The sequence below is a fragment of the Prionailurus bengalensis genome, chromosome B2 (genome assembly GCF_016509475.1).
Source record: "Prionailurus bengalensis isolate Pbe53 chromosome B2, Fcat_Pben_1.1_paternal_pri, whole genome shotgun sequence".
NCBI lineage: Eukaryota > Metazoa > Chordata > Mammalia > Carnivora > Felidae > Prionailurus > Prionailurus bengalensis.
In genome coordinates this window covers 113,289,895-113,315,397 of record NC_057349.1, presented here as the reverse complement: position 1 = coordinate 113,315,397, position 25,503 = coordinate 113,289,895, and the positions used below count along the sequence as shown (strand labels likewise).

At 40.3% G+C, this 25,503-nt stretch overlaps 1 protein-coding gene and 1 non-coding gene across 10 annotated transcripts in view; one reads left to right on the top strand and one right to left on the bottom strand.

The window, feature by feature from the left end:
- Positions 1 to 11,864, bottom strand: part of NCOA7 (nuclear receptor coactivator 7) — a 163,922-nt gene extending 152,058 nt beyond the window's left edge. For 2 of the 9 annotated variants that reach the window (XM_043592257.1, XM_043592262.1), the window contains exon 1: positions 11,549 to 11,859. The gene's annotated coding sequence lies outside the window, so the exon portion shown is untranslated. Of the gene's footprint in view, positions 1 to 1,661; positions 2,117 to 2,367; positions 2,803 to 11,548 lie in introns of those variants that run through there. The other 7 variants (XM_043592261.1, XM_043592258.1, XM_043592255.1 and 4 more) reach the window with 7 other exon arrangements.
- A 781-nt stretch (positions 11,865 to 12,645) lies between these two features.
- TRNAE-CUC lies at positions 12,646 to 12,717 on the top strand. The gene has a single exon. It is a non-coding gene; the product is annotated as a tRNA-Glu (tRNA).
- Positions 12,718 to 25,503: the final 12,786 nt, after the last annotated feature.

Sequence of the window (25,503 nt, the reverse complement as noted above, 5' to 3'; positions counted from 1 at the left end):
TTCCAAAATTTGACAAATTTGGAAATCAATATGCTTATATACTGAGGAAAACCTATACAGTTGAAAATGGGTATAGCATATATTTTGAAACACTTAGGAGTCACAGACACTTCTAAATGCTTTATTTTTACCTTTACCTGTAATAAAATATAATTAGATCATCCACAACAACTCAAATCAACCAGAGTTAATATGTCATTTACTAACCACATCACTGTTACCTCTGGAGTAACATAATTTTCTTTTAAACATGAAATGTATTTTTGAAATTGTATTTGAGAGTTTATTAGAAATATGTCTGATTACCAACGACATTAAAAAATCTGCAAGCTTAGAATGAAATGCACTTATATTAGGAGTGGAAGAGAATTACCTCATTTAATAACACAATTAAAGAAGGATAGCATGTGGTCCTGAGAATGCCAAAATTCATACTTAAAACTGTTAAGAGAATTTAATTGAACTCTTTGTAAAAGAGGCAATTTTTAAAATCCAGTTAACTTCAAAAGCCACAGGACAAATACATGTAATCCTCAATTGTCTTTAGATGAAGCTTAAAACACAGTTCATTCAACAAATAACTCATGAGCGCCCATTATCCATCAGACGCATTGCATTACAGAATTGAACAAGATGAAGACTCTGTCCTCCTGGAGCTGACATCGGCTCATTTTCCAAAGCTCTAAACCTTACTTAACACGTTAATATAAAATTGGAGTTCACAACGATCTACTTTCCAAAACTCTAAAGCTTCTTGCTGAATATAAAATTATTTTTTTAAAGGACAGCCCGAGAAGAGAGAATCGTGCTCAAAACCCTGATGTATGAACTTCACACTTGGGAGAAAAGAAAGAATTCATAAACCAAAACACAAACCGTAACACCTAGCTGGAAGCTAGGCTGCGCCCAAGACTGCCTCTGCTGGCCGCCCGGGTGCATCCTTCCAGCAGATTCTCAACTCCCGACACCTGTATCAAACTTGCCACTCTTAAAACACATCGCTTTAGGAAAGCAGGAAGCTCCTCGAGTAAGCAGCAGAATACCCCAGCCTCATCTACGTCCGGAATAATCTGACTTCTGGAATAATAATCTGACCTTCCCTAACTGGCCCTAAAATGTTGACTGTAGGGGACTGAGCCATCAATTTTACATACCAGCCAGCCAGTTCTGAAATATACAAAAATCCACCGCTACTTCTACGTGCCGCTAAAATAACGCTTTGCGTGCTTACACGTTTGGCTAAAACAGGAAGAACGCATCTGCTCATCCAGCCGAAAAAATACGGTGACATATTTTCACCTGAGCTGCTGAAAATACAACGGTACGCCCCCAGCCCCCACCGCCCAAATAAGCCACGAGCCCACCGGCCCTCCCCACCCCCGCCCGCAGCCCACCGCGCCGGGGCTGGGGAAGGGGGGGGGGGGGTGGTAAGCGGAGAAGGGTCAAGCTCTCCTTCGCCACCATTCGGCCTTCCGAGCTCCACAAGAGGTTGTCAGGTTAACGAGGTCTGCCTCCAGCGCCATTAGCACACCTCCGAGGGCTCTGCCGAGCCCGGGCAGGAGGCAAGTTTGGCGGGTCCTGGCCCCGGCTGCCCGCCTCTCCCCAGCGGCAGCATCAGCTGCGGGCGGCTGCGAGAGCGGGTCCCCGCCTCACCCACCTACCTACAGGGCGGGGGCGCCGGCTCCGCGGGTCCGGGAGAAGGGGATCGGGCGCACGCATTTCTGGGAGCGGTGGCCTCTGCTGCTCGGCGCGGGGGAGCGCATCCTCTAGGGTGGGTGGAAGGAGGGGTCGGGGGAGGATCGTGCGGCGAGGAGGAGCAGGGACGGGAGGGAGGAGCGGCGAGGCGCGTGCCCCAGGGGACCGGCGTCCGGAGCTGATGGACTCGGGCGCCGCCAGGACTCCTCAGGCCTCTTCCCGGGCGCGGCGCCTTGCCAACCCTGCAGCTGCGCCCGCGGTCAGGGCATCGGCCGCGACAGGCTCGCGGGCCCGGCCGGAGGCGGGGAACTGCGGGTGGCGCGACGCGGTGCAGACGCCCGCCTCTAGCTCCGCCCGGCCCGCGCCACGCTCTGCGCCCCTCCGCGGCGGCGGGGGCTAGAAAGCTCGGCGGCCGGGCTCCGCGGCTCGGGCTGCGGCATCCTCCCCGCCACGGCGACCTCGGAGCTGGAAGGCTGGGCGCCCCGGCCACCCCCGGTTGCTGCAGCCTCCGCTGCCCCGGCACAGCCCCAGTCCCGGCCGCGCGGCTCCGCCCCGGGGAGCTGCGCGCGCGGCCTCCGCAGGCCTCGGCCCATTGTGACGCCTCCGAGAGCCAGGTCGCTGCTACCCTGGAGGCCGGACGCCGGATGGTGGAGCCTGGGAGGGTCTTCTTACCTCGCCCCGGGCCGCATCCCCTACAGCTGGCCTGCCGTGGCACTGCGCTTCAAGTGAGGCTTTGAGAGCAGAGCCGAAGTTATAAAGCGTCTCCCCGGGCCTTAAAACCTTGAGTTTCCTTCCAGCTTGGGGGTTACTGGCCACAATTAATTCATCCTTCTGTCCTTTCCGGCGTTACGTTTCGCAAAGGGGCCCACCATCTCCTCCCCCTCCCGTTCCCGTTCCTGGTACTGCATCCCGGATGCTGCCAAATTATAATCATTACAGCGGTCGGGACGTAGCAGTTGGGCCCTCCAGGCCGACACTTGGCAGAGACCCGAGAGAGCCTTGGTTGGGGGGAGGATTTGCATCAGCAGCGGGGCAGTGCCCGTGAGCTTCCCATCCCCACTTGGGAGCTGTTTCCTCTGTGGTCCCATGACCAGCACTGCAAGATGACTAGGAGGATTTGATCTTGAGGATTACCCTTGTACACACACAATACAACTCACGGCAGAGTCTGCAGCTGGCCTGATAACATTGGTGTGTCAGAGGCCGTACACACAGGCCCACTAGATAGTGGCCTCCTCTGGGTTGTTGATGCTGTTGATGCTGTATCAGCCTCTCCTCAAAGGCCGAGCCAAGCATTTAACAGTGGTGGCTTTTGGATTTCAGTTGCAAGTAGGTCATGTTATACTATGTTGCGAGAAACGGAATAATCGCTCAATTCTGCACTGAACATGTATAAAATGGGGCCTCCGGTTTACATCTTTAGGCATTGTGTGATTTGCTAATTATGTTCAAGGGAAAATTCCACTTACACTACAAAGACTTGATTTTATTGAATCAAAAGAACATTGTTTGGGCTTTCCAGAGAAACTGAGCCACTCTCACACTTCTTTGATCGGTGCTTTTATGATTTGGAAATCTAAGGTTAATTTTTTTTTTTTTAAATGGGCAAAGATAAGACATGTTCCATAGCGGTACAAACCGATAAAATCTGGAAGATTTCTTGAGCATGTGGAGGAGGGTGGCAGCTGAACTGCTTAGGAGTCAGGAAACACTGACACATGACTTGGCCACTTAGACGACTTTGATCTAGAGCCCCAGTTCATATCCAAAAGATACCTATTATTGGTCATGGTATTTTGCCCCCAGATTTAGAATAACCCAGCTATGTTTATAGAAATGTTTATGTGTCTGTGATGTGTAAGTGACAGAGTGAAGTCACCTAATGAGGATTTAGCAGTTGCTCACGCTAACAAAAGTTATGAAGTTTGCTTAGAACGCAGTGTGTAGAAGGACATTTGCAGAAATGTTCATTGAGCTGAAATTCTTGACTCCATTCTTTTGCCACCCAGAGTCTCCTTTTTTTTTTTTCTTTATATACATTCCTATGTTTTCTCAAGAAACTAGTGATTTTTTCACGTTTATTTTTATTTATTTGGGGGGGGGGGGTGGGGCAGAGAGAAAAGAAGACAGAATCCCAAGCAGGCTTTGCTCTGTCAGCACACAGCCTGATGTGGGACTCAAACTCACGAACTGAGAGATCATGATCTGAGCCAAAACCGAGAGTCAGAGGCTTTAACTGATTGAGCCACCCAGGCACCTGGTGATCTTTTTTTATTAGACAAAGATATAACTGAGTATATATTTTAAAAGTAATAAGCATCAATTATAAAATGTCAGCCTTTCAAAAGCACTGAAGGTAACTTAAGTATCTTTTTTCGTATCTTTATGAACTTCTCTAGGACTGCATACTGTATCATATACTTATTATAACATCACAGTGGAAGTCCTGGTATAATAAAGATTTGTGCTCCTCAGCTTAGAGGGAGAGAAAATTCCCCCTTAAATATTCTTCACTAGCTCTTTTTCATTAACTTAGCATTTATTGATTGGCCTAAGCACTGTCTTTATAGAAAAACCAGAAGAAATAAAATCATTTCCTTATCCTCTAGATGTGTGCTGTCCGAAACTGGCCACATGTGACCACTTCAATTTATTTTTTTTTAAGTTTATTTATTTATGTTGAGAGAGTGAAAGGGAAAGCACAAGGGGGGGTGGAGGGGAGAGGCAGAGAAAGGGAGAGAGAATCCCAGGTAGGCTCTGAGAGTCCAAGTTGGGGCTTGCGATCTCACAAAATGTGAGATCATGACCTGAGCCAAAATCAAGAGTCTATTGCTTAACCCACTGAGCCACCCAGGTGCCCTGTGGCCATTTAAATTTAAATTAAAAATGTGTTTTTTTCATTCAACTAGCCACATTTCATGTGCTGAAAAGCCAAACACAGCTACTGGCTACTCTTTTGGACAGAATAGAATATTTCCATTATTACAAAAAATTATTCTGGAGAGTGCTGCTCTAAATAGAAGGTGAAGGGCCCCCAGATGGCTCAGTCCATTAAGCGTCAGATTTCGGCTCAGGTCATGATCTTATGGTTTGTGAGTTTGAGCCCCACATTGGGCTCTCTGCTGTCAGGGCAGAGCCCTCTTGGGACCCTGTCTACCTCTCTCTCTGTACCCTCCTTCTCTCTCTCTCTCTCTCTCTCAAAAATAAATTAACATTTAAAAATAAATAAATAAAATACATAAATAAATAGAAGGTGAAATTTTAATTGAGGGATAAAATGAAATACTTAATCATTTGAGAAATATTAGTACACTAAAGATCAAACCTCATTAGAATGTGTACTTCTTAAGAACATGGTAATCTCTAGGAATTCAGGCACTGACTTCAGACTATAGCTTTACCTGTGCTGACCTTGCATATGTTACTTAACTGCTGTTGGTTTATCTGTAAAAGGTGGATGATAATAGTATCAACTTTACAAGGTGGATAGAGGGATTGAATGAGGTAATCCATGAATGATGCTTAGAATGTGACCTTCAAGAAAAGTTAGCTATTACTTTAATAATATACATTACTATAGTAAAGGTTTTTGTTGGTTGGTTGGTTGCTTTTTTCATTGTATCCCTGGCACTCCTCATGTACCTGGCTAGTAGGTGCTTGGTAAATGTTGAGTTAATGAAAAATTACAGTGCTACACTAATTTTATGGCTATGAGGGCCTCTGTGAAATATGAAAACCATCCTTTTTACCTCTGTTGGCCATTGTAGGGCAATTTAGGTGGAATTGTCATCTTGCTTTTTTTGGTATAAAGAACCCTGTATGATGAGACTTTGGAGTAGATATGGAGAAGCAGAGATCGCTTTAGCTCTTAACAGAAGAAAAGAGGGGTCACTTCACTAGCCTTCCTCTTTTGTGCTGCACAGGATAGAAATTGGACCAGTGGGGGGGGGCAACTGGATCCCTGCAGTCAGGCATCAGGTGTTCTCCCAAGCAACTTCCTGGAGGGCTTTGGGAAACATTACCAAACAATAGAAACTGTTACTGCAAATGTGTAGAGTATTTTTCTTACATATATATCTAAAGATAATTTTGTAATCAAGAAGCATGGCTAGTGTGTCTGTTTTTAAATGCTACACTGGTTACATTTCCTTGCACTGGAATTCCAGGATATCAGCAAATAGCACTTTGCCAAAATGAAAAGCTCCCTGGATAAGCAATGATTTGCAACTACTGAAAGAATTGAAACTCCTTTGGAATTTTTCTCCATAAGGGCCTGGAGAGGAGATTTGTGCATTGGGTGATGAGTTCGGTTTACTATCACCAAGCAGTTTCACTCTTTAGTAGTTAAACCTATCCTTTTCCTCGCACAGAAGCACCTCTTCTCACACACCTGACTTAGGTTGGTTGGAACCCAGGGGTTCCACAGGAGGTAAATACTAATGTCATCTCTGGATGTTTGTGGTAGTTATCCTGGACCTAGAGAGATAGAATTGAGTTCACGATTTAATAGTGTTGAAGGCAGTGGTTCATTTTTACAACTGGTGTCATTGGTACAGATCATCGTGGATTACCACCTTGAATTTTGAGAAAAATGTCAATAGGTCCTTTTGTGGATGGTCCTTTTGTGGATGGTTCAGTGCTTTTCTCGGCTTGTCATAAAATCTAAAGCAGAGGTAGAAATCTCCTTGTCACTTGAAAGGAGGAGCCTGCCAGAGTGTATTGAGAAAGAAATACTGATGTATATAGAAATGGATTGCTGTCCGGGTGCCGGTAAGCACATAGAACTTACGGTTGATTACTTAGATTAAGCCCAATAAATTTGCCCTTTTCTTTTATTCACAATTCACTAATAAGTATCTGCTCTTGGAAACTTTCCTCTGTCTTGTTTCTCCTAAAAATAGTCTGTTCAGTAGCTTGAGAATTCATTACATATTTTTTCATTTTCTGAAAAACTTAGTCAAATAAGCTGGTGCAAAGACATTGTAGCTAAGATATCATTTAAAATTCTGAAATGAATCCCTAAACTGAACTGGTAGTTGTTGTTTGACTTTGTTAGATGAAAGAAATTTAGAGTGCAATAAGCTGAATAGGGTTTTTTCAAAGGAAATCATTGTAGATTCATAAAAAGTTGGAAAAAATGTGTAGGGAAGTCTCAGGTTCCAACCACCCCCACTGACCCCAGTTGCCCTCAATGGCAACATTTGGGTAACTCCAGTACAATATCAAAACCAGAAAAATGATATTGGTATGATCTTTCAAGTTTATATTTCATCAGTTTTACATACACTCATGTGTGAGTGTGTGTGTGTGTGTGTGTGTGTGTGTGTGTGTGTTCTAAGCAATTTTATCATCTGTACAGATTATTCTACTCACCACAATAAGACACAGGACTGTTCTAGCACCACAAAGCTCCCACTACCTACCCCTTTATAAAGTCATATCCATCCTCCTCCCTACCACATCTCTAATTCCTGCAAATCACTAATCCCTTTTCATCTCTATAATTCCAAAAGTGCTATATAAAAGGAATCATACCAGGGGCACCTGGGTGGCTAGTGTCATTTGAGCATCCAACTCTTGATTTTGGCTCAGGTCATAATCTCATGGTTCATAGGTTCAAGCCCTGTATCAAGCTCTGCGCTGGCAGTACAGAGCCTGCTTAGGATTCTCTCTCTCTCTCTCTCTCTTTCTCTCTCTCTCTCTCTCTCTCTCTCTCCCCCTCTCTCTCCCTCTCTCCATCCCTCCCCACTCCCCTCTCTCTCTCAAAAGTAAATAAATAAAATTTTTAAAAAGTAAAAGGAATCACACCATCTGTAACCTTTTGGATTGGCTTTTTTTTTTTTTTTCCACTCAGCCTAACTCCCTTGGGAACCATCCAAGGTGTTATGTGGATCAAGAGCAGGTTCCTTTTTTTGATAAGTATTCCATGTTATGGATGTACCACAGTTTAACCATCCACCTATTGAAAGACCTTTCTGTTGTCTCCACTTTGGGACTATTATTAAAAAGCTGCTGTAAACATTTGTGGGAAGATTTTGTGTGAACACAAGTTTTCATTTTTCTGGGATAAGTTCCCAAGAGTATAACTGATGGGTCATGTGGTAAGTGCATGTTTAGTTTTATAAGAAATTGCCAAGTTATTTTCCAGGGTAACTGTACCATTTTACACTCCCATCAGCAAAGTATGCATGATGAGTGGTGTATTTTTAATATATTAAATAAATTTATTAAAATATAATCATACCTGTGTTTTACTATTCACTACTCTACTGTAATTACTTATTTACTTGAACCCCACCAGACTAAACTTCAAGGTCAAGAATCCCATTTTGTTCACCTTGATATCTTTGGTGCCTAATATAGTCCCTGACATATATTAGTCAATAAATATCTCTTTAATACATAAATTAATGAACTTAAGAAGAATAGCTGAGTCAGGTTGAAATCAAATTGAAAACTAAAATTGTCAATAAATTATAACTATAAGTGAATTTGAATCGGATGCCATGATTTTTCTTCCAATATATAACAACATTTTCAAATCAGAAATTGGTACTCTGTAAGTTGAGTTGTTTTGGGAAAAATTAATAAAATCGAAATGCTAAATTAGGTTGGGCCAAGTCATTCATTTTAGTACTTTGGTGAAAGCAAAAGATTGGAAATAATCCAAATGACCAGTATGAAATGGCTTTAAGAAAATATTGAAACAGTGGAATACTATTTAGTTATCAAAAATAATGAATAACTTTTTATGTAAAGAATGGACATCCTTGGTGGGGGGGGAGCTGGGTGGCTCAGGCAGTTAAGCGTCTGACTTTGGCTCAGGTCATGATCTCACGGTTCATGAGTTTGAGCCCTGTGTCATGCTCTGCCTGCTTCAGATTCTATGTCCCTCTCTTGGTCTGCCCCTCCCCTGCTCACGTTCTGTCTCTGTCTCTCTCTCTCTCAAGAATAAATAAACATGAAAAAAAAAATTTTTTTAAGAATTTTTGAAATATACTTCAAAAGGTATTTTTAAAAAACTTATGTAAAGTATGTAGAGTACGTTCCTGTTTGTGTAAAAATAAGACAAAGAAATTAAAAAAGAAAAGATACATGCATGAAGATCTTAATTCTCCCTAAGTCAGTCTATAAAGTATAGAGTGTGCCTGGACCATCTTGTGACAGAAAATAAAGAAGTGCTCAAAAATTTAGGGTGACATGTCAAAAGAATACAGGAGCCAACTTAAAGGGACTCCTTCTGGCCAAATTTGGGACAATTTAATTATTAAGAAAAATGACAGTGATGGATTATAATACCTTGAATAAAAGCACAAAAACAGAAAAAGACTATGAGTCCAAACTGATATTTAAAAATTAAATAGAGAATAAAAAGAGAAAGGAGAGAATGGGAAATTGTTTACATGAGAATGATAAAATAACACTATTTTGCAATCACCACGGTAGTAATTGATTCAAGCAAAGATTGTCAGTGGATGCTAAAACCATCAGGTGAAAGTTTGCTGAGGAACAGAAGATTCGTACATTCTCAAAGTATGGTGGACACCTTAGCCAAATACTCAGAGTTACTGTATATTTCCTATAGTTGCTGAAAAAAAAAATCCACAAACTTAAGGGCTTGAAACAACACAAACTTATTATCGTACAGTTCTGTGATCCAGAAGTCTGACCTGAGTCTCATTCTAGGTATTGGCAGAGCTGTTTTCTTTCTGGAGGCTCGAGGGGACCTGTATTCCTCAGCTTAGGGTCTCCTTCCTCCCTCTTCAAAGCCAGGAAAGGCAGGGTGAGTTTTCCTCTGATCACATAGCTAGGACACTAACTCTGCTGCCTCTCTCCTTCATTTATAAGGACGCTTGTAATAATTTTGGGCCTACTCAGATGATCCAGGATTAATTTTCTGTGTCTCAAAACCCTTAACTTCATCACATCTGCAACGTCCCTATTGCCACGTGAGGTAACACATTTTTGTGTTCTGGAGATTAGAATAGGGACATCCCCATGGGGGCCATTATTCTGCTACAGCATTGATCATGAAAGATAATGTGATAGATCAGCATTATGCACATTCTGATGTAATGCACTAAGAAGAACACATCACCTAAGGTTCTTGTCAAAATAAATATTTATCTGAATTGAGGGCCTTTCTGAAACAACCGTCCTTCACTATTCAGAAAGGTCAATATTGTTAAAAAAAAAAAATGGGGAATTGTTCCAGATTTAAAAAAGGAGAATACAGAAATGTGACAACTAAGTGTACTGTATAATCCTTGAGTGCATCCTGGGTAAAAAGAAAAAATACAAAAAGTGTTGTTATGACAATTGAAAAATTTGATTATTAACTGTATAATAAATAATAATATTGTATTAAATTTAAATTTCCAGGGTGCCTGGGTGGCTTGGTCAGTTAAACATCTGACTCTTGGTTTTGGCTCAGCTCAGAGCCCCAGGACAAAGGGCTGTCAGCACAGAGCCAGCTTGGGATTCTCTCTCTCCTCTTCTCTCTGCCCCTCCCCTGCTTTCTCTTCCTCTTTCTCAAGGTAAATAAATAAACATTAAAAAAGTAAATTTCCTAAGTATGATAGTTGTATTGCTTGTTCTTAGGAAATAGATGATAAAGTATTTAAAAGTGAAGTGTTATGATGTCTGCAACTAACCTAAAATGCTTCAGAAAAAAGATCAAGAGAAGTAAATATGGCAAAATATTAACAGCTGGTGACTCTAGATCAGCACTGTAAAATAGAAATACAATACAAGGCACATATACAATTTTAAATATTCTAGAAGATAGGTTAAAAAGTGAAAATAAAGTGAAATTTTAATATATGAATCCAATATATTTCTAATTGAAAATGTAATCAATGTAAAAATTGTTCTTTTTACTTTTTTTTTTATGAGAGAGAGAGAGAGAGAGAGAGAGAGAGAGAGAGAGAATGAATGCACAAATGTGGGGAGAGGGGCAGAGGGAGAGAGAGAATAATCCTAAGCAGGCCCAGCCGAGAGTCCAGGCGGGGCTCGATCCCACCACCTGGGATCATGACCTGATCCTAAATCAAGAATTGGTTGCTCAACCAACTGAACCACCCAGGAACCCCTCAACATAAAAATTATTAATGATGTATTTTACATTATTTTGTTTTTCATATTAAGGCTTAAAAAACCAGCAGGCATTCATCACTTATGGAACATCGAAGTTTGTGCTAGCTACATTTCAATGCATGATAGTCACACGTTGCTCATCTTACTAAATTGGGGAGCACAAGTGCAGATGAAGGGCATATATGTGTTCATTTTCCTACACTTGGAATTTCCTGTAGGTTTGGAATTTTTCAAGATAAAAAGTTGGGAAAAAATACACATTCACTTGTGCATGCATAGACTGTTTCTAGAAGATATAGAAGAAACTGTTAACGCTGGTTATCTCTGGGAAAAAGAAATTACTGGCTGGGGAAAAGAGAGGGATGGTGATTTTCACTGCACCTTTTTGTCCTGTTGTAGCATATTGTGACTAGCCCTATTAAAACTTAAAATTATTCTAAAAATAATATCTGCTTTATCTTTTTATTCAGAACCATACCCTTTGCTACTAAATTCTGGTAATCCCCACTTCCAAGATAAGAGCTCCACCTACCGAACTTGATTTCCTAAAAAGTCCTTGATATAGGAAAGAGGTGTGTGTCCTAAAATATAATTAAGTTTAAAAATTAGTTGTGATATTTCCATGTTTATTAGACCTGAAAAATCCTTTTATCTTCCTGTTTGCATATTATTAAACAAGTGTAGACAAATTTTATCAACAATCTAAACCACCTCTGAGTTGCTGAAGACAAGAAACAATATCCAAGCACAGGCTCACCCAGATTCTGGCTGTGGTGGATGCCTGCTGGAACTCACAGTGGCGCCGCGGGCTGTGAGCAAGTTCATTATGAATTTATTATGTTTTACGTAAGCCTCCTTCCATCTTGCAACCGAGCGGGGTCTCTTGGGTTACATTTGTTCAACTACAACGGTTGGCACTTCAAAGAGGAGTTACATCCTGTTGCCTTCTGCTCGTATTTCAAGAGGGTTTCTGAATCGAGGATGGGCTGTAAGGTTTCTTTACTCCTCTGGTAATTGCATCATTTCTTGGCCGCGTCTCGAGCATAACGCGGAGAGATGAAGCAATTGCCCAGATAATAACACTGAAAAAAAAAAAAAAAACAAAAAACAAAAAACAAAGCATAATGGAAACACAGCGGGTGGCAAGGTTTGGTGGATCCGGGTGCAGATGCTGTCCCTGGTTCTTCACTAGGCACGGCACCCGCAGCTCTCTCGGCTTCGTTAGCCTGACTCCCAAGTAAGTAGTCATCATCAGGATAGATACATAGTTGCTTCCTAAGAGGCCACGTGGCCCTTGGGCACCTACAGCTTTAGAGCCCGTGCCTTGTGCCAAGGACGCGTGCGGTGTCCAACCCGCCAAGACAACGTGAAATGCGCTCCTCCAGTGACAATCTAGATTGAGTACAATGTTTAGTGGCACTTAACATCTGCGTGAGAGGGAAAGACAGAAAGCGACAAAGATTAGATTTAGAAAGAGCAGCTAGATGATTAAGAAAATAATAAAGCAAATTACAAGGTTCTCTAACATTTCAGTACTCTAACTTGTGTATAGGCACCGACACAGTCAGACATTCATAATTAGAATGAAATTTCAGGACCTCTTTTCTAGCAGGGCATTCGGAAGAAAAGCAGGACATTCGGAAGAGGATTGGAGTTGGAAGCCCCAGCTTTTTCCCGCAGGGGCTGCCTCGGTGCTGGGCTCGGAGCGCAGAAACTGTGCCTCAGTTTTGGAAGCTGACACTCCAAACCCGAGCCAAGTAGGTGGGGCTTAGAATCACAATCTTTTCTACTGGCCAGATTTACGTAGAGATTTTTAAAGCAACAAATACACTTCAGGAACGCGGTAAGTCAAGCTCCCTGGTGGTCTAGTGGTTAGGATTCGGCGCTCTCACCGCCGCGGCCCGGGTTCGATTCCCGGTCAGGGAAACGTTACTTTTTCCTACAAACTAAAAAAGTTTTGCGATCTTAACTGCTTTTTATCGCGGATATGTCATTCAATCATAAAAACTGAATTCGTTTTTAAACGCTATTTGATCTCAGATTTAAAATACGCCTTTTTTTCCAGCCCATGTACAACAGGTTCATTCCCTGCTCCTCAAAGCATCCTGCGGGTCGGTTGCACATAGGAGAATGTAAACATTGGGTTCCACCTGCTGGGGCCCTGGTAGGATGCCTTACCCACATAGGGACTGGAGAGTTGGAAGGGAACAAGGTGGAGGTCCTGTGAGATAAGCAGGGGAAGCCTGGTTAGAGAGGAGGGTGGGTGAAGAAGAGGAAGACAGTAAGCAGAGTGGTGAGTGGGGAAATGAGGTACACTTCCTCTTGCAGTGCCTGTCCCCTTAAATAAACTAGAGTGCAAGCACATTGTGGGAGGAGAAGCAAAGCACGGAACGGCCTCTGTACATAATTACAACAGAAATGTGCAGAAGCAGAGCAGGGAGAGCCTTGGCCCCAGCACACCAGGAACTGGCAAATAAGACTGCCTATCACAGTTGTGTAGGAAATCAAAGGAGAATATGAGTAAGGTTTGATTACGGCCTATTAATTTGGAAAGGGTGCTGGTTGGGAGCATGGCAAAGCAGGAGGCGCTGTTACATTTAGATCTGGTCTGAAGAGGTCATCCAAGTGAACTTGTCCTGTACAGGGAGTGAGATTTTTGACTAATATTGATAGGTTTTGAGGAGATTCAGCTCTGAGGTGAGAACTGAAGGCCCAAGAGTGGAAATGCTTCCTAGGAGATGACTGAGTGCAGCATAAAGAGCCAAAGTTTGCAGGCTTGACTTCCACTAGAGCAGAACTAAGTAGGGAAGTCTAGAGAAGAGTCAGTACAAGTAAGGTTCAAATAAGCCGAAGAAGAAAGAGTCTGGAAATTGCACTGTTATCTTTAATAGGATAAAGCATATTTCTCTTGTTGGTTAGTTTTTTAATGGAGTTTCATTTTATTTAGTCTTGGTGTCATCCTTATTGTGTTTCACCTATTTTATTGTTATTTTTAGTCAAATAAGTACACTTTTCCTAAAGAATATAATCATTTAGACACAGCAACACTGTATCACATTATCTACACATAGCACAAAGTTGCTGCTTTGTAGAGCCAGAATATTGTGCTCAGTTCTGTCCTTATGAGAAACGGGGGAAATGCTGAAGGACCATTTGTAGGAATATTCCACATATGAATACGTTTCTTAAAGGTAAAGGAATAGAAAGTATTTAACCTGCACAGATGAAAGCAAAGGTTATTTGCTGCATACCAAAAATATTTTTCTGGGCTTGTCAAATTATTTAATTTTAAACACAAAATCATCATCCATCCAGGGTTGGGCTGATGCATAACTAAATATAAGAAGGAACCAAGGGTTGTGGGGGAAAGGAAGGGCAGGACTTTCACCAGCATCTAGTACAGTGCTTAGCATATGGTTGTGCTAAATGAATGGATTACTTAATCAGTTAAACCAAGAAATAGATTGCTAAGACTTTACTTGAAAACAATCATATATATGTGAAACCCTCATAATTCTATTTCCATATGAACCACAGTTCTGTATTTCCACTGACAGAAGTGGAAAAAGAATTAAACTGAGTCAATCTGAATGATATCCACAATTTAATGAGTTATTTCAGATTCTGAACACTGAACTAAGCATCTGATCTATAATAATTGAGTCAATTCTTTTTTTATTTTTTATTTTTTTATTTTTAGGACAGAGAGAGACAGAGCATGAACAGGGGAGGGGCAGAGAGAGAGGGAGACACAATCAGAAACAGGCTCCAGGCTCTGAGCCATCAGCCCAGAGCCTGACGCAGGGCTCAAACTCACGGACCCCGAGATCATGACCTGGCTGAAGTCAGACGCTTAACCGACTGCGCCACCCAGGTGCCCTGAGTCAATTCTTACCACAAGTATCCTTGCTTTGGAGTTTAGGAAACATAGACTCAGAAAGTTTTGTAATTTAGTTGAAATAACACAAGTGTGTGGGGGAACCAGGATTCCAACTTGATTTGCCCAACCTAAATTCTGTATTCTTTAAGACTCCCCACGCTACAACAAATTTTCTGGTGGTACATTAGTATCTTCTTTAGACCAGTTTTTACAAATAGTGTGGCTCATGGAGAATGTTGCATAGAAGCAAAGAGGAATTATATGATATTTCAGGTTCTCTTTTAAAGGTATACTTGAATTCTTTGCATGGCAGATTTAGTGAAAATCAACTCTAGTAGTTTGTGGGGGTTACCAGATTCCAGAAAAATACATGGAAAACTTTTAGTTAAGATATAAGTTCAACAGCAAACACAGTGTACTTGTGTTTATGGCTAAGCATGTTGATTTGTGAGAGTGTTTTTTTTCCTTCACTATTATTTTTATATATTTAAAAATCATAGTTGCCACACCTCCATGTTGATCATTATTTTATTGACTTAAAAATGACTCTTGTGGGGCGCCTGGGTGGCTCAGTTGGTTAAGCGTCCGACTTCAGCTCAGGTCATGATCTCGTGGTCCGTGATTTCGAGCCCCGCGTCGGGCTCTGGGCTGATGGGTCAGAGCCTGGAGCCTGTTTCCGATTCTGTGTCTCCCTCTCTCTCTGCCCCTCCCCCGTTCATGCTCTGTCTCTCTCTGTCTCAAAAATAAATAAATGTTAAAATTAAAAAAAAAAAATGACTTGTTTTTTCATCTTCTTCCTTTAGTAAGTAGGCTAGACAAAAATAGTATTTTCACATTAGTTACATAAAAGGAAAGCAAATTCAATTTAAACCATGGACCTACTTGGTTAGCTTTTTCTCCCAACTTATTACTTCCTCTGAATTTCTATACTATATGTAACATAATGTATATTATTTTATATAATTTGCTACAGTTTTGTATAAGTTGTGTTTTTGTAAATTCCTTAAGGTCAGAGTTTGCCTTGCAAAGTGATAATCATATCATTAGTTGCTCAAAAATTGTTTCTGTATTTTGGTCTTGGTAATTAGTGTGATGCCCAAAAGCTCTGAAGTGACAGTAAGCCAAAAGCTCCATGAAGGCAGGGTCTTTGTCACATTCATCTTTGCATCCTGTGGGCTACGTCAGTACTTGGCACGTAGGAGCATTTCAAATGAGGATAAAGAAGGAAGCAAAGACTGGAATTTGCACGTCTCAGAAGAAACACAGGTGACCAGTAATGGTTTTAAAAAGTATCAACTTCTTTTGTAATCAGGAAATAAAAATTAAAATAAAAAAGATTCGGGGCGCCTGGGTGGCGCAGTCGGTTAAGCGTCCAACTTCAGCCAGGTCACGATCTCGCGGTCCGTGAGTTCGAGCCCCGCATCAGGCTCTGGACTGATGGCTCAGAGCCTGGAGCCTGTTTCCGATTCTGTGTCTCCCTCTCTCTCTGCCCCTCCCCCGTTCATGCTTTGTCTCTCTCTCTGTCCCAAAAATAAATAAACGTTGAAAAAAAAATTAAAAAAAAAATAAAAAAATAAAAATAAAAAAGATTCTGTTTACACCCATCAAAGTGGCAAAAATGAAAAAAAAAATCTAACAATATCGAGTGCTGACAAGGATATAGAGTAATAGACACTCTTACACACTAATGGCAGAAGTGTAAATTGGTGCAATAAAATGACTTTGGAAGACAATTTGGTATTATCTAGTAAAGTTGGAGGTTCTCATACACAGCAAGACAATCCCTGGGAAATCCTTTCACAAGTGCCTCAGGAATATATAGAAGAATGCTTACTGTGGCACCATCACAGTGGACTCAAACTGGAAGCAACCTAAATGTGCCTCAAGGAACTAAGGGCACCTGGGTGGTTCAGTCAGTTAAGTGTCTCACTCTTGGCTTTCGGTCAGGATCCTGTGGTTTTGTGAGTTTGAGCCCTGTGTTGGGCTCTGCACTGACAGTGTGGGGCCTGCTTGGGATTTTCTCTCTCTATCCTTTCCCTGCTCACACTGTCTCTGTTTCTCTCAAAATAAATAAATAAGCTTTAAAAAGAATAGTAGAGTGACTAAATATATTGTGGTATAATCATAAAATGAAACACTGCAGTGTAGTGAAAGCAAATGGATTACAACTCCTCTTATCAACATTATGAAGCCAAGAAAAATATGATTTAATTTTAAAAGCAAATGAAATACAGAATGATTCCATTTTCTATTAAGTCTTTAAATGCTAAATTAAAAATATTGTTTACTGGTATATACACAGATGGTAAACTAAAAGAAAAGCAGGAGAGTGGTTATTCCTGGTTCATGGAAAAGATGGAGGAAGGATTTGGCAAGAAATAAGCAGGAGTATGTTGAAATACTGGTAATGCTCGCCTGGGTGTGCAGAGTTGTTAATTCTCATTTGATTATTTATAACTTATATATATATTATACTATTTTCCTCCATCGATTTGATGTTTAATTAAAATAAAAAGCAAAAAGGAATGAATGATATGTTTGGGCAAACTTTTTGGGATAATGGCATGCCAGTAATATTTAGTTAAGGAAAATCTCACTCCTTTCAGTAGTTATAGTCTATAATGGTGCTTTTCTAAGTAGGGAAGTTCCAGGCATTTTGAAAATGATAAATGCAAAAATACATCACAAGGTGGCACCATAGCCTCAAGTATCTCATTTAGGACGTATTTAATCTAAGAAACCCATACTCGCTTGGCAATGTTGGTATAGTTAAAATCTAGAGTTTATTGTATTCCTAGGGAGCAACAGAGGATTTTTATTCCTTTAGCTTCTTTATTCTCATTTCATCAATTATGCTTGATTTTATTTGCCAATATACTGTGCTATCAGATTAAAGTTTGAGGGAAGCAATTCAAATACAGTCAACACAACAAGTATGCAGGTCCAATTTATGACGTGTCTTCATTCATTCTCCATTCAGTCAGGCAGTCATATATTTGTTCATTTAACCAATGTCCACAAATATTTACTGAGATTTCTTTCTGTAATACACATATGTCAAAGAGGCCCTGGAGACTTAATATGAGCAAAACCAGTCACTACCATTGGCTTTTAGCATGGTGGTAAAGACGGGCAATAATTATATAATCACAAATTTAAATTGCAACTGACAGATTCTATAAGAAGTATGTGATTCTACACTAAGGCAGTTGGAGATATGAGCAGAGTATTCCATCTGTTGAGATCTGAAAAATGATGAGTTATCTAGGTGAGAAGGAGAGAACAGAACGTTCTGAGTAGAAGGAACAAATTCAAGTCCTGGAATCAGGAGAGAGCAAGGAGAATGCCAGGGGCTGAAGGAAAGCCATTGTGGCTGGATGGCAAGTCAGAGGTAGTAAAATAAGGTGAGAGGGGCCTAAGGAGTGGGCAGGAGACAGATCTTGCATGGCTTTAAAGCCTGAGATTAAGGATTCTGTCTTCATATTAAGAGGACTGGAGAGCTACAGAGAGGAGAGTGGGTGTAGCGGCCTAAAGCCCATGCCCTGTCACTGGTAAACCAGTGGCTTTAGCAGTGTCTAAGAAACATTCTGCCCTAGGTGCTGGATAGTGGCACAGCTCTGTTCACCTACGTCTGTGTGATTTGCTTTCTGATAGTGAAGAACACCATTTAAAGACAGTAATATAATTTCAATCTCAGCCATATTCATTAGATTCAAGATTTTTCTTCAAAAGAAACATGACTCCATTGTATTTATTTTGAATCAGTCTAAAAACCATTGTTTTTGAAGACAGAAAGCATTAAAGCATGATTTCTTAACAAACCAATAGACCCATTCAGCTCATTCATAACAAAATAAAAACCTTTCATATCTAAAATATGAAAGGTTTGAGGGGCGCCTGGGTGGCGCAGTCGGTTAAGCGCCCGACTTTAGCCAGGTCACGATCTCGCGGTCCGTGAGTTCCAGCCCCGCGTCAGGCTCTGGGCTGATGGCTCGGAGCCTGGAGCCTGTTTCCGATTCTGTGTCTCCCTCTCTCTCTGCCCCTCCCCCGTTCATGCTCTGTCTCTCTCTGTCCCAAAAATAAATAAACGTTGAAAAAAAAATTAAAATATGAAAGGTTTGAAAGATGGGTACATGGATGACTCAGTCAGTTGAGCATGCAACTCTTGATTTCGGCTCATGTCATGATCCCAGGGTCGTGGGACCAAGCCCTGCTTCAGGCTACGCACTGATGTGGAGCCTGCTTAAGATTCTCTCTCTCTCTCTCTCTCTCTCTCTCTCTATATATATATATATATCTCCCTCTCTCTCTCTCCTCCTTCCCTCTGCCCTCTCCCCTGCTTGTGCTGTCTCCCCTCTCTAAAATAAAAAAATAATAATAAAAATAAAGCTATGAAAGAAAATGTTTATGGTCATGTTGTCCTAAAAAGAACTCTGTATTCGAAATCAGATCTGGGTCACATGACTGTGGGAAAGGTTATCTAATTTGGCTGGGCCTCAGGTTTCTTCATCTGCAAAATGAAGCATTGGTCTAGGTTATGTTCTTCTAACCCTGAAATTTTGTAAATCTGCAAATATATTTATATAAAGCAAAATGTACATGCAAATAATTTGATACAAAAAGAACAGGTGTTGGGCAACTACCTTGGTATGTATTTGAATAAAGTTGTGTGAATGGGGCTGAATGAGACTTATTTTGGATCTTAAGACATTTTCAATAAACTAAATTTTAATAAGCTAACTACCATTTATTGATAGTGTTCTATGTACCAGATCTTATGAAGATTATCTCATTTAATTCTCAGAAAATTCTTGTGAAATAGATGTTGTTTTTAAATCCTGTTTTACTAATTAAAAAACAAAATTTACACAGATTCAGTAATTTGTCCAAAGTCACACAATTAATACATCTGAAGACCTATCTTGATATATCCAACTTCAGAATTTGTCCTTTTAATCATCATACTGTTTATTATATTCCTTAAAGAACTGAGATTTAAAAAAATGACATATATATTAAGTAGAGAAAATTTTGTTATTATATATATGGGTTTCAAGTTATTTCTAAGTGATCCATTGAATAAGTACAGGAATTTTAATAAGCTCCCACATCTTACAACAAACAAAACTGCTTAATAGACTTCATTTAACTCATGCACTATCCTAGATATGGCTGTCAAGTTGCACTATTAAGCAAACCATCTCCTCGTTAATATGTTTTTGCTGTATCCGTAAAGGATATGCTTACAGAATTTTAACACCTAAGCTATACATTTTAAAGAAACAAACAAATAGCTTCTGTCATTTTTCTTCCTATGTCATATCCTGATGACAAACAATGGTGAACTTTGTTTCTCCTTAGTCTCAAGCTCCTGATACCCAGAGCAAGGAAGCTGCCTGTTGGACCTTGTTTGGAGAAGTGGCTAAATGCATTTATATTGAGTTATTGCTCCTGTGTTGTTTTGTCTGTGGCTCCTGCTCTTGGGCATACTCAAGGTTTCATGGTCACATCAAAGGCATTGTGTTCTCTGTTGTGAGAACTGGTCAGTGTTGGTCAGATAATTTATCGTTTTATTGCTGGGACCCATTCTGATGATAGTCATGCTCAGTAGGCACTTGGTGTTTATGTCTGTTCCCTCAGTGCAACACATTTGCCTTAAGCCTGCGCTTCAAGAGTCAGCTGTGATGAACTTATGGGTATCTTGAGGGTGGGGGTTCTTACTGAACCTTCAAAGGGGGCACATGGCCTATCAAGCCTCCTTACTGTAGGGGTAAAGGATGTTTCTCATCAGAGGCAAATCTTGCCCACTGAGCTTATCTGATGGTCACCAGGCTATATGTGGGTTTGGTGATGTTACCATCTCCAGCCATTTGTACAGTGCTGTGCTTATCTTTCTGACAGAAAGATGTCAAGACAATAAAATAAATTTAGCAGTGGCTGCTTGTGAGACAAAAATTTAAAAACGGGTGCCTTCCTTAGTTCCTGTTTAGGAGGTGGCGTGTGACTATGACAGAGAAATGTGTTATGACGAGAGTAGAATATGGTCTATGTGCCTCTGTGTTTTCCCCTCCTGACTGTGAACAAACACATCTCTGTCATCTTGCCAGACCTCAAGAGAAGACTATTTAAAGCAGGAGTACTGGGGCAGACTGGCTAGGATAGGGGAGAGGGAAACCATTGCTGGCCCAGGAGAAAGCTTACACAAAGAGCTACACAAAGAGCTAGTTGGATTGTTTTGGTGCAGAAAAAAAAAAGGTATTTATGTTCTCTGTAATTAGGAAAAGGGTTTAAAAAGAGGTGATGAAAGATCTTGGAAGCAGAGTTTCACAGTATGGTAAATAATATTCAGCTTGATAGCTTATAATCACAAAAGGCAGGGTTAACTCAATTAAAATACTTAGCTCTTTTATATGAGTTTTTGAGCAATTTAAAACTAAGTTTTAAATTTTAAGGTTTAAAATTTAAATTTTACAAATTCCCTTATACAAGTAAAACATTATGAATAATAGCCATTCTTTGAGAAATACTTTTTCTTCCACATGAGAAAATGGGACTTTGTTATCACTGCGATGAAAACACAAAACTACAATGCACACTTAATGTAAGAAACTTTAGAGTTAACTTGCCAAAGATACTCAACCTCATTTTGTCCCTTAAAAAAAGAAAAAAAAGCTTACAAGGCATTCTATTACATGCATATCCATTTCATATGCATGAATCTCTTCATTCCCACAGACTAACAGAATGACAACTGAGGTCAAGGAAACAGAATATTCAATTCCCAGAAGACTAAGAACTTAGAGGCATATAAAAATGTCTCTAGTTATAAGATTTTTTAAAAACTGTACCCATATAAACTCTTAACTGTTATGGAAAACATGCTTAACTGTAGGCCAAAAGGTTTAGGCTAGTTCAAAATCCCTTCCTGTTAATAATTTACAGTTACAGTGGATGGGTTACTGGGCAAGTCTTTCTAGGCCAAAGGAAGAATGTTGTTTAATGACATGATGACCTGGAATGTATAAGGATTCAGAATGATCCAGCATTCTCCCCCTCACCAAAAACCTATCTTTTACATCCAGTAGAAGACTGAGGTATAATGTTTCTTTTCAAACTCAATTTTCTCAGATATCTTTTTTTTTTAAGTTTGTTTTATTTATTTTTATTTATCTCTGTCCTCAATGTGGGGCTCGAACTCACAACCCCAAGATCAAGAGTAGCATGCTCTTCCAACTGAGCTAGCCAGGTGACCCCAGATACCTTGTCTTAATACTTCACCATTTTACTTCACCTTTGCCATCACCTTGAATGAAATTATAGGATATTCTTTGGTAGACATTACTGAGGATTAAGGTCACCAATCAAGGTAAGGTAGGTATGACCTGCTTGAAAGTTGAAAGTTAAAACTAGGAAACTGCCAAAATTATTTCCTTTTATGTTGTACAATGGAATAAAGTGGGGTTATTCTTTAATTCTTTCATATATTAAAAGGGTAAGATAGGGGTGCATGGGTGGCTTAGTCAGTTAATTGTCTGACTCTTGATTTCGACTCAGGTCATAATCTCACCATGGTGAGATCAAGTCCCCTGTCCAGCTGTGCCCTGACAATGCAGAGCCTGCTTGAGATTCTCTCTCTCCCTCTCGTTCTGCCCCTCCCCCACTCCTCACTCACGGGCATGCACATGTCCTCTCTCTCCCTCTCTCAAAATAAACAAACATTAAAAAGAAAGAAAGAAAAAAAGCGTAAGATGGTAGAGGCTTTTATGCTAATACTATAGACAGATTTACTCTTATCAATAATCCAAAATGATCCCAGGAAGGTTGAAATATTCTTGGTTAGTCTGAGGCCAAAAAAGCAGTGTCAAAAGCCATAGCCCAGAGGTCAAAGGTATGGGCTGAAGAATCAGACAAGCCTGGGTTGAGTCATAGCTTAAACTACCAGTTGCAACCTTGGGCAATCAACCACTTATTTTTCAAATCCTAATATATAAAGCAAAGATAATAATATATGTGCTCTATAGGACAGTTATGAGGCTTCACTGAGACAACAGATTTCACACACTTAGCATAGAGCTTAGCACAGAGAACAATGAACAGCATTTGCAGTGAGTATTTGCGTTTTGTCTTTGTTAGATCTGTGACTTAGGTTGGCCTGGTTCTGTCAGTTACAGCAGAGGACCCAATTCCCTGACCAACCCCATTCCTGTCTGTTCCTTTCAAAAGAGAGGGAGAAAGTACCACCTGGTACCTAGAGAGCCATTTCTCGTATGCCTTTGGTCCCTCATACAAGATTGTGTATGCAAGCTAAGGGGCTTTTTTTCTTTTTAAATTCTCCCATCTGACTTCAAAGACTTATCCTTCCAAAGAATATGAGCTATAGTCACAGTTTATGATGTCATATTTGCTGTAGCATTTTGTTTTAGTTGCTGAAATATTCACAACCTCAGTTATTGCTTAGATCTTAAAAGAATTACAAGGGGAAGTCAAACTCCATTCTTCAGTAAAACCAGAACTGGGAATAGTCCCACTGGGCAATAAAAACATGAAAAGCTAAAAATACATCTATCTTTAGATCATAAAGCTTACAAAGTTAATCCAGATTCTTAATTTGACTAGGACCCTATCCTGATGCAGTTTGTTTTGTTTTAATTCTAGAGAGAGAGTGTGAGCAGGGAGGAGGCACAGAGGGAGAGAGAGAATCTTAAGCAGGCTTCATGCTCAGCCTGGAGCCAGTCTTGGGGCTCAATTCCATGACCCTTGGATAATGACCTGAGCCGAAATCAAGAGTTGGATGCTCAACTGACTGAGTCACTCAGGCACTCCGGGGTATTTTTAAAGTAAGCTACTTAGCCACATTTTAATCTCTGTATATCTCTAGCCATGGATTTTTAAACTTGTACTTAAGTACACTATTATACTGTAGTATTGCCTCAAATCCAAGATGTACCTTTTTTTTTTTTTCTTTTTAACTCTAGAAATTGGGATGTCTTATGATCAATGGATAAAGTTCTGTTGTGGTGATTCTTTTCCTTAAAAACTGATCTTAGGGGTGCCTTGGTTGGGTAAGCATCTGACTCTTCATTTTGGCTCAGGTCATGATCTCACGGTTAGTGAGATTGAGCCCTGATCTCACTTTTAGCACAGAGCCTGCTTAGGATTCTCTCCCTCCCTCTCTCTCTGCCTCTGTCCCACTCCTACTTTTTCGCTCTCAAAATAGGTAAACTTAAGAAAAAAAAACAAAACCAAAAAAAAAAACCTGATCTTAAACCAACACTGTCTCTTGCAATTGATGGTCTTACTTATGGAAATTGCTTTGTGATGTGACCTAATGATGTAATGATTGGAAAAGGAACAAGTTGATTATAAAAAGAAGATAACCCAAAAGACTTAAGATTTATGATACATATCATATGTACATGTGGGTCATTAGAGCCATCAATCTAGTTAACATTTGGCCTTTTTTAATGTTTGAACAAAACGTCCTCCTCGTTAGTATAGTGGTGAGTATCCCTGCCTGTCATAATGTTTGAACATTACTTTAAAAGTCCCTCAGATTTATTCAAATTATGATGAATTATCATGTTTGTAATAGTACAATATCCCAATGAGACCAAAAATCCTCTCCAACTAGTTCTCAGAAACCTCTTGTCTCACTCTCATGGCACTTCCTTATTTTGAGGGTCCTTGTGAATAGCTAGAGTGACAGTCACACCTATAATTGTCAGGCTATAGAATCACATTAGCATGTGCTACCACATGTCATTCGAAACTTAACATGTACAGACAGTGCTTGGTACACAGTAGTTATTCAATAAATACCTTCTGGCTCACTGATGGGAAATACAAAAGTGTGTTTTAATTACTGTTGAACTATATTTCTAGGCCCAAAATGGAGCTACTCCTACCCAAGTGCTACATGAGCAGATGGGCCTTCAGATAACTTTTGAGTCCCTATAAATGTTCCACTTGACTAGAGATGTGGTATATCCAGATAGTCAATCCCCCAATGCCAAGCCAACTCTGGGCCTTCTCACCCTGAACAAGGTTGATTATGTAACCCTGCCAATCAGGTATTTTCCATTTTTCTCTTCCCTGTTCTTTATCCTATAAAATCTTCCTTTTGCCCCATTTTGCAGTTCTCCAAAAGGAGACTGCCTCATGAAGTGTTAAATAAAGTTTCTATCACTTAAATTGTTTTCTTTAATCGTTTTCTGACATTGGGCATACATACAGCTTTTAACATTTGGGGAAAACCAAATTTCTAATAATGTCACCATTTTCCTTTTATCCTATGAAAAATCCCTTGAATTAATTTTGGGATTAACTTTTACATAATTAAAAGCCACTAATAAATCAAACTTTAAAAGTTATTTTCCTCCTGGGCCATAAAAACTATTTTTTTTTTCTGTTTTGTGAGCAAACATGAAAGCTACCACACTTAAAGGCAGAACACCACTTTCACAGAACATTGTATCAGAGATGGGAAACAGTTGTTAAAAAGAAACATCAGGCTCAAAATGGAGTCACTTGTGCAAGACCCACATAGGCAACCAAGACTTAATATCTAACCAAACTGCAGTGACCTTTAACCAGTCAATCTGGAATTAACCAATCAGTGCCAGTGAGGCCATCTGCATGACAGACCCCCACCCTTTCCCCAAAGGAAGGTGACCTTGCCTGAAACAATTCATTTTTTGTTAGAAACTTCCTTTTGCAGCCCCCTTCTGCCTATAAAAGCCTTTCATTTTGTATACCTTCTTGGAGCTCCTTTCTATTTGCTAGATGGGATTCTGCCCATTTCATGAGTGGTTGAATAAAGCCAATTTGATCTT